The sequence below is a fragment of the Anoplolepis gracilipes genome, chromosome 2 (genome assembly GCF_047496725.1).
Source record: "Anoplolepis gracilipes chromosome 2, ASM4749672v1, whole genome shotgun sequence".
Classification (NCBI taxonomy): domain Eukaryota; kingdom Metazoa; phylum Arthropoda; class Insecta; order Hymenoptera; family Formicidae; genus Anoplolepis; species Anoplolepis gracilipes.
Window position 1 is genome coordinate 9,294,234 of NC_132971.1, and position 9,096 is coordinate 9,303,329.

The following is a 9,096-nucleotide window of genomic DNA, read 5'->3' on the forward strand; positions in this document are numbered from 1 at the left end:
TTGATATTCGCCGCTGAATATCAACTTAAGATTAAGAAGAGCTCACCGCTTCTGACGTCTTCGAAGGCGGAGAGTTCCCTCACCAAGAGCAAGAATCCATCTCCACCGGATGATTAAGCCAACCCGGGAAGTCTTGGATCCACCGGACGCCTAGAGGGAGGTGACCCGAAAGTGGGGACGGAGCGCAGAACGTCAGTCGAGTTTGCGGACGGAGTCAGTCTTTCACCACCTCTCATACTAAACAGTCGCTCCCTATCATCCAAAGTGAACAGTCTTTCACCACCTCTCATACTAAACAGTCGCTCCCTATCATCCAAAGTGAACAGTCTTTCACCACCTCTCATACAAAACAGTCGCTAACAACCCCTCATACTAAACAGTCTTTCACCACCAGTCATCTAAAACAGTCGCCAACATTCAACCTAAAAAGTCGCCTTCCTAACTTCATAAGTCACTTCAACATCTCTCCGAAACGTTAGTCCGAAGTCGTGAAAAGTCTCTGTGTCTTTATACATTCACTGCGTCCTAAAATCAATTTTAACTTAATTTTCGTCAGCTACTTTGTGTCGTCAAAGTAGATCTTTAATAATACTTTACTTTCTCGTCTTCGCGACTCGTCTTATATTATAATTTAGAGCTTAGACTCACTCTACATTATAATTTAGAATTATTACTTTATTGTTAACTAATCTCCAATTTCTGGTACAGTGCGGTTGTACCTTTTTCATTTGAATTGTGAACAACATTTGTAATCATTACTTGCAACCTTTGTAAAATCTTCAAGCTTTTAAAATACATAGTTGCTTATTTCGAAATATTCTCAAGTACATTATTTTAATACAGTGTTCCTTCACCTTCAACCAGTGTTTACTATAATTAATTTAATATCGATTAAATATTTAACGTACGTCTGGATCTTGAGCGTTAGCGAGTCCCGTGCCTGGGATAGAGCAGAGTGACGTGCCCCTCGTGTTAGTTCGAGCAGAGCTGAGACTTAGTCGATGAGCTGCTTGAATGTCGCTTGATCCAGATTGTCAACCTGAATTGAATAACTTTTTAAATTAGAATAAAATTTTGGTTATAATTTATAGTAAATGCCTGGTTCTCGTCGCGCCGGTAAACGACATAGACAACTACGTGCCGCTTTACGCCGACAGAGACAAATTTCAAACAGTGATAACGGTCTCAGCCAAGTAGAAAAAGACAATCCAATTAACGTACCGGACAATCAAAGAATTGTCGTAGAACTTTTCGATCAGCTTCCTGCATCTGACTCAGTTGAAGCTCCCATCTCGCGAAGAACCTTCGAATTTATTGGCTGGCCCGAACCTTTGGTTGAAATCAAGCTGCATCCTGCCTCAACCTCTACCACCGACATCCCTGAGGGAGATCCACGACGTCCAGAGTACGAGGAAAAGGCCCAGGAAAATCAGCAAAACTAGAGACACTAATAAAGGTAAATTACTATTTTGAATACATACGTATATGATCAATCAAGAAGAATATTACTATTTTAATAAAAAGAAAACGCACTCATATTCTAACAAAACATAATAAAAAGGAAAAGAATTCTGAATTGAACTACTATTTATAACACATCGTGTTTGACACTTATATGACATCATATCACTCTAACCACTTTAATTTTGCAAAACAATTTTAATTACAATCTAGACATATGCTCTTATGACTAATGCAATAAACTGTTCCACCCTTAAGCTCCGAAATAAAAATCTTTTATACAGTTAACTAGACATACATACAAGATATATATATATATATATATCTCATTCTTTTGAATAACTTACAGCTCAGACTATTGACTCTTAAAATTACAAATTGACTCACACTCTGATACCACTCTTAAGAATTATAAAGTTAAAATACTATACCAAGAAATTTGCAAATTTATATGAGATAAATAATCAATCTATCAATGTAAGAGAGTTAACTACTCGTTATACTTAACTTGATAATAAAATTAAAGGAGCATCCTTTGCTTAATCTCTTCTTCCTATTTTCCATCGGAGACAGTGATCTTGACAACAATAAATTATATCGCTGGCCTCCACCACACCATATTCCAGTTGTACATTTCTTTATATGTCACCACACAGTGCTGCACCTGCAAAGAACAATACTTTTAGTAACATATATATTTATCTACATAAGAGCAATAAAAATTTTAATGATTCTTTCTTATTACGTGAATAGATGCATCAACGATATTCATGAGAAATAAAATCATAGTGCAACAGTTGACTTTCTCCTAAAGAAAGAGATATCTACATTTAATATAAATCCAAATCATTTAAATTTCTCAATTTAACTTTGTTCTTTATATTAAAGCAGTCATTAATTACTGAGAAATTTGCTCTTACATTATAAAAGTCGTAAATTAACCTTTCAAAACCAGTATATATTTGGAATTGCTCCGACGGTGAATTCTACTATACAACAACAGTAAGTTGTTAATCCCTCACCGTTACTATCACAAACCACCTTAATCCCTATCTCAATTTTAATATAATTGAAAATTTGTCAAATTAATCACAATCCATTTATAATTCCAAAACTGAAATTTTCCAATCATTCCAACTTTAAATTGAATAAATTTAAAGCTATTGCAGATATAATTTTACAATTTTATTTTCTCTTTGATTAACTCGAGTGTCATTGTGCGTCACGTTCATTGCATACGCGATAATGGTCATGGTGTCATGGAGTTCCTAGAACTTCCTCAGCCTCTCGTTAGTGCCGAGTGAATTGCATTCTGACCACCAGACTATATCAAATATACAATAACGAGATTCAACGCGTTTGCTTACCGTTTTAATCATTTTCAAACACATATGTCATAAATTTAACCTTTTTATTTTCAACTTTCTTAATTTTTCTTGTCAAATAAAATAAAATAAATGAGACCTCAGACAACTGATTCTGAATTTCAACAAAACCCTTTCGTTGACCCTGAAGTCATATTAGAAACTCTAATCCAATTTATAGAAGAAAATAAAGAAAATATTATTTACAATTTAGACAATATCATAAAAGAGTTTTTAAATCAAGCCTCTATTATCATCATCCCAGATCAGTAAAAAAATCCTCCGAATTATTAGTTCCTAGTACACATTGATCCTGCTCTCGGCGAAGCCCTGGGTATAGCCGACTTAGACAGATTACCCAAAAACTAAATAGAGAGCAACCCTGTTATTGACACCGAGGTAGACGATAACAGTGGGTCACTGCACGTGACAACGCGATAATGGTCATGGTGTCATGGAGTTCCTAGAACTTCCTCAGCCTCTCGTTAGTGCCGAGTGAATTGTATTCTGACCACCAGACTATATCAAATATACAATAACGAGATTCAACGCGTTTGCTTAACGTTTTTAATCATTTTCAAGTACACACGTCATAAATTTAACCTTTTTATTTTCAACTTTCTTAATTTTTCTTGTCAAATAAAATAAAATAATTGAGACCTCAGACAACTGATTCTGAATTTCAACAAAATCCTTTCGTTGACCCTGAAGTCATATTAGAAACTCTAATCCAATTTATAGAAGAAAATAAAGAAAATATTATTTACAATTTAGACAATATCATAAAAGAGTTTTTAAATCAAGCCTCTATTATCATCATCCCAGATCAGTAAAAAAATCCTCTGAATTATTAGTTCCTAGTACACATTGATCCTGCTCTCGGCGAAGCCCTGGGTATAGCCGACTTACACAGATTACCCAAAAACTAAATAGAGAGCAACCCTGTTATTGACACCGAGGTAGACGATAACAGTGGGCCACTGCACGTGACAAGGGCAATGCGTCAGAATGTAAGGTGGCTTATATCTATAAGGCTTAGGTCTACACATTTTATGAATTACTATTTCTAAGTAGAAATATATATATATATACTTATTTTATATGTATTCAAAAATTATTACTATTATTATTAAACTTGGACCAGGCTCAGGTCGTCAATGTCTTCAAGGAATGGATTCCTTTGCTGAAAAGATAATACTTGTATATATATATTCCTTTAATAGAAGCACTTATATATATATCTCTATTCTCTATTGTTTTATATCTATTTCTTCCTTATATATGTATGTAAGATTTTTCTTTTCGTATTTTCGTATTTTAGGTATTTATTGTGTTTTCTTCTTTTTCTCTTTCCTATATTAATATTACTACTTTATGATTATATCTATATGTTTTGCTTTCAGTCGTCGATGACTGCTAATATTATAGGATCGTCATAATAGTTAATTGTGCGGTGTAGTTGCTCCATTTCGTTAGTAAATTCGAAATACCGATTGATACAGGGATTACAATGAGCTATGGGTTGGATAGTTCCCATATGATTTTCGCATGCATAACATTTATTTCTGTAGAATTTTGTGCCATCTACGCACTGATGTCTCTTAGTTTCCTGGTAATATTGCTTTACTGCTTCAGGTATTAGTTTAGTATAACAAGCGACGCATAAAGTGACATGTACATCATTTATCTTCTGATAGGAATAAGTTTTGAAACAATGTACGGTATATAGTCTTTGAAGAGCTTCTACGGAAGGGTGTGAGGAGGATGGTTCTGAGGAATTTGGCTGACTGTGCGATGAATGATGCATTTCGTTGTTTGAGTTTGATTAATAATATCTAGCTCCGTTTACATGTAATATGAGAGGGTTAGGAAGAGTATTGATTTGTCTTTCGTCGCAATACAATAAGAATTCTAAGAACCTTAATAAACATTGATCGCATTGATATACAGGTTTGACTATGGTGATATCTGCATTACACCGCGCGCAAATTATTTCACGGAATTGTTCGCCAGAAATCAAGTGGTGTGATACTATCCACTCAAATTGATTTTGATATTGTGGTTGATAAATGTAATAACACTGAGTACAGTAAGCGAATCCTGACGCAATGTGTCTATACGCAAAAGATTTATAGCACCGCGCAATTGAAAGTATTTGACATGGATCGAAACTAGGTTGTAATGTTGTGTTGAATTGTAGCCCAGTAGTATGGTTTCTTGAGCTCATTCTATAAAGAGAAAAAGAGTAGTGCAAAACAAAAGTCGATAGCTATTTAATAGCTTATTCAAAGTATCCACTTATACGAATTAATGTATTATCTTCTGTATCAATTTGTTCTTCTTCTAGACGAGTCGAGTACGACAAGTATGCATCGTTACACAAAGAGCATTGTCTCAATGTTCTTAGCGTAACTAGGGGTATTTTACATATTTTACATATTATTGGTTCGTAGCTTTTCGTGATTACAAGATAATGAAATAAAAGAATTTATGGAACCATCTATAGTATTCGGACAGCAGGGAGGAGTAACAGTTTGCGCAGATTAAGTATCCGCGTCTGGTGTGGGTATATCCGGTGGCTTTAACGCACCATGTAATGTGTAATCGTTGCTGTACCCGTGAAAAGGCGGGTGAGGTTTTGTACAAAGGATCTATTGTTGGTCGTTGGCGGGGCCAACACATCTGAAACCAAAAAGTCTTTCTTAGCATTTCATCCTGGTTCAATATGAGCTATCTTCAATTTATCTGCGTGAACAACTTTCGACGAGTTTTTAAATAAAATTTTGATGTTATTGTTGGGCAAAGTTTCAAGTACTTCAAAGGGTCCAATATATTGATCAGAGAATTTTCCTTTAGCTGGTTCTTTCAATAAGAATACGTGATCTCCCTGTTTAAATTCTTGTACGTGAATACGTTTATCGTAGTAATGCTTGCTTCTGTTTTTGGATTGAATTAAATTTTGCCGCGCTTCTTCTTGTGTGTCGCGCAATCGATTGAATAAATCTGTTAAATATTCGGTATATGTAGGATCTATATTTTCTTCCACTATAGTGTTAGATGAAGGTAATCGTGCTATTCTTCCAAAAATTAATTCAAAAGGAGAAAATTTAGTGCTTTCATGTATACTTGTATTATATGAAAACATGGCTAAAGCGATATGATCATCCCAATTAGAGTCTTTATTAATTTGTGTTTTCAGATATTCTGTTAGGACGTGGTGAGATCTTTCTATTGATCCGTTAGATTGAGGATGATACGCGGTAGTATGATATTGTTTGATTCTAAACTTTTTCGCTAGATTTCTCATTAAGGCTGTTAAGAAGTTAGATCCTTGATCGGTTAAAATGGCTTGTGGGGCACCGTATATACATATGAAATTCTTAGTAAAGGCATCGGCGATTGTTAATGACGTGGCTTCTTTTAATGGTACCGCGACTGAATATTTTGTTAGTAAATCTTGCATGGTGAGAATGTAAACGTTTCCGTTATCAGATACGGGTAATGGACCTACAATGTCCATCGATACTTTGTCGAAAGCTGATCCGGGAGTGTCGGTGATTACCATAGGTTGTTTTGTTTTTCTTCTAGTTAATTTTTTTAATTGACAGGTTCGACAATTCCGGATAAAATTTTGAATATCCTTTTTCATTGTATTCCAGTAATAGAAAGTTCGCAATCGATTGTAAGTTTTAGTTATTCCTTTATGTCCACCTATTGCTGAATCGTGGTATTCGCGGATAAGAGCTGATTTGTCTTCTGTATTTGGTGTTTGAATAAGATCCTTGCATATAGTTACGCGAATATTAATGTCGTTTAAATGTTTAATTAATTGTTTTTCTACATAAGCCCAAGGGATATTATCAAAAAAGTTAGTATTCTTGATTGAGATAGACTCTAATTGTAATTCATTTAAAACGTCTACTAATGATTTAATACAATTTTTAATGTTGTCTGGCTCTATTAACGTGCGATGATTGAGTTTTAATGGTAGGGATATCAAGGTCTTAGAGCGCAATGTATTTATTTTTGCTCTCTCATAAGTTACATCTTTATATGTAGGTAGTAGATTGGCTTCTTGTAGCTCTCTTGCTCCGTTATCAAGAGGTTCTCCGTTCAGAGTTATAAAAATTACGTAATTATCATTATGTTTTAACAATCTGTCACGGCTTATTAAAACTTTAGTTTTAGAGTCAGTGGGTACTTCTACGTATGGCAAAACATCAGTTAGCATTAACTCTGTGTCGCTTTCATCGCTGCTTGTTTCTAAATCTTCATTACTAATAATGCTTTCATTACTATTGTAATCTTCAATAATCATTGAATCAGTAATTGGTTTATTTGTAGGCATATTGGGATGCGTTATTACAGGTGGGGGAGTATGGGGGTTAATTTCCACGGAGGTTTGGCCAAGGGGTTGTGGCATTGAAAATAGAGATTCGTCAGAGTCGGAGTCAGGATCGGGTGGAAGAGAGGGGCTTTTTCTAAAGGGCAGGACTTGGACAGTTGGGTTTCTTGACAATGCATCAGCATTATTATTTAACGTTCCCTTTTTGTATCGTATATCGTAATCATATTCGGCTAATTTGATTCGCCATTTTAAAAGTCTTGAAGTTGGATCTTTGATAGAATGTAACCATACTAGAGGTTTATGATCTGTTACGATGGTGAATTTAGTGCCATATAAATAGGGTCTAAAATGATTCGTACAATATACCATAGCTAAACATTCTTTCTCAATGGTCGAATAATTTTGTTCCGCTTTATTAAGTACTCTAGATGTATAGGCGATTGGAAGATCTTTTCCGATTGGTCCTTGACTTAGTACTCCGCCGATTGCATATCCGGATGCATCGGTAGTTAAATTAAAGGGTTTGCTAAAATCGGGATATTGTAATATTGGTTTGTTACATAGTTGTTCTTTAAGATTATTAAACGCATATTCTTGATCCTTTTGCCATTTGAAACAATTATTTTTCTTAAGTAAATCAGTTAGAGGTTTAGCAATTTTTGAAAAACTTGGAATAAATCGTCGATAATAACCAAGTAATCCTAGAAATTGTTTTATGTTTTTAGGATTTTTGGGAGGAGGAAAATCATGGACAGCGGTAACTTTGGTAGGGTCTGGTCGTACGCCGTCGGATCCGATAATATGACCGAGGTAAGCTACTTCTCGTCGCAAAAATTCACATTTGTCGGGTTGTAATTTTAAATTAGCTTCACGTAATCTTTTCATTAATTTATTAAATTTCACTTCGTGTTCTTTTAATAATCGAGCGTATATAACTATATCATCCATGTAGACGAAAAGCTCGTTGCTTTGTAATCCAGATAGTACATTGTCCATTAATCTTTGAAATGTTGCAGGGGCATTTTTTAATCCAAAGGGCATTCTCTTGAATTGATAATGTCCGTAAGGAGTGGAGAATGCGGTTTTGTGGGCGTCATTCGGATCCATTGGTATTTGATGGAATCCTGAAGCGAGGTCAAGAACTGAGAAATATTTAGCGCTTCCCAATTGATCAAGTATATCAGTTATGTTGGGAAGGGGATAAGCGTCTCCAATTGTTTTCTCGTTAAGAGCGCGATAATCGATGACCATTCGCCATCTTTTATTTCCAGAAGAATCGGGTTTCTTAGGGACGATCCATACTGGCGAATTATAAGGTGAGAGAGAATATTCTATCATATCGTCTCTTAGTAATTTAGTTACTTGTTTGTTAATTTCTTCTTTATGCATAGGAAGAAAGCGATATTGCTTGGTGTGGATCGGGGAATCATCCGTAGTATAGATAGAATGATGGGTTACATGAGTGGTTCCCAATTTACCATTAGGCAAATGGAATCTATCTAGATTATTATAAACCAGTGTCTGAAGATTATTCCTTTCTTCCATATTTAAATGTTCCAACCTTAGGAGTTTTAAAGCAAGTTCCGCGCTCTCTGGCGGTGTTTCAAAAATGATCTCGTCTAACTGAGACGGATTATGAGTTGAAGAATGGCTCGTGCTTATCCGATGATGCCCTCGGGAATCAACGACATTGCAGAAGCCTTTATGAGACGTAGAAAAATCATCTTCTTCTTCCTCGGAAGGAGAAGAGGGTTGATAAGAAGAGTCAGGATCAGAGACACAACGAACTGTGGCCTTGGATAACCCTCGGGTTCCGTCGGCACCACAAGAAGAATATAGATTCTCTTGGGTATCAATGGTGTCAAATTCCTGCAGAGTGAATGAAGGTATTTCTATGTTATACTCTTCATCATTAGTATTAAA

At 35.3% G+C, this 9,096-nt stretch overlaps 1 long non-coding RNA gene across 1 annotated transcript; it reads left to right on the forward strand.

Annotated features, from left to right (window-relative positions):
- The first annotated feature begins 382 nt into the window (after positions 1-382).
- LOC140662877 (uncharacterized) lies at positions 383-8,482 on the forward strand. Its single transcript, XR_012046192.1, has 3 exons — positions 383-1,456; positions 7,899-7,983; positions 8,190-8,482. It is a non-coding gene; the product is annotated as an uncharacterized lncRNA (long non-coding RNA).
- The last annotated feature ends 614 nt before the right edge of the window (positions 8,483-9,096 follow it).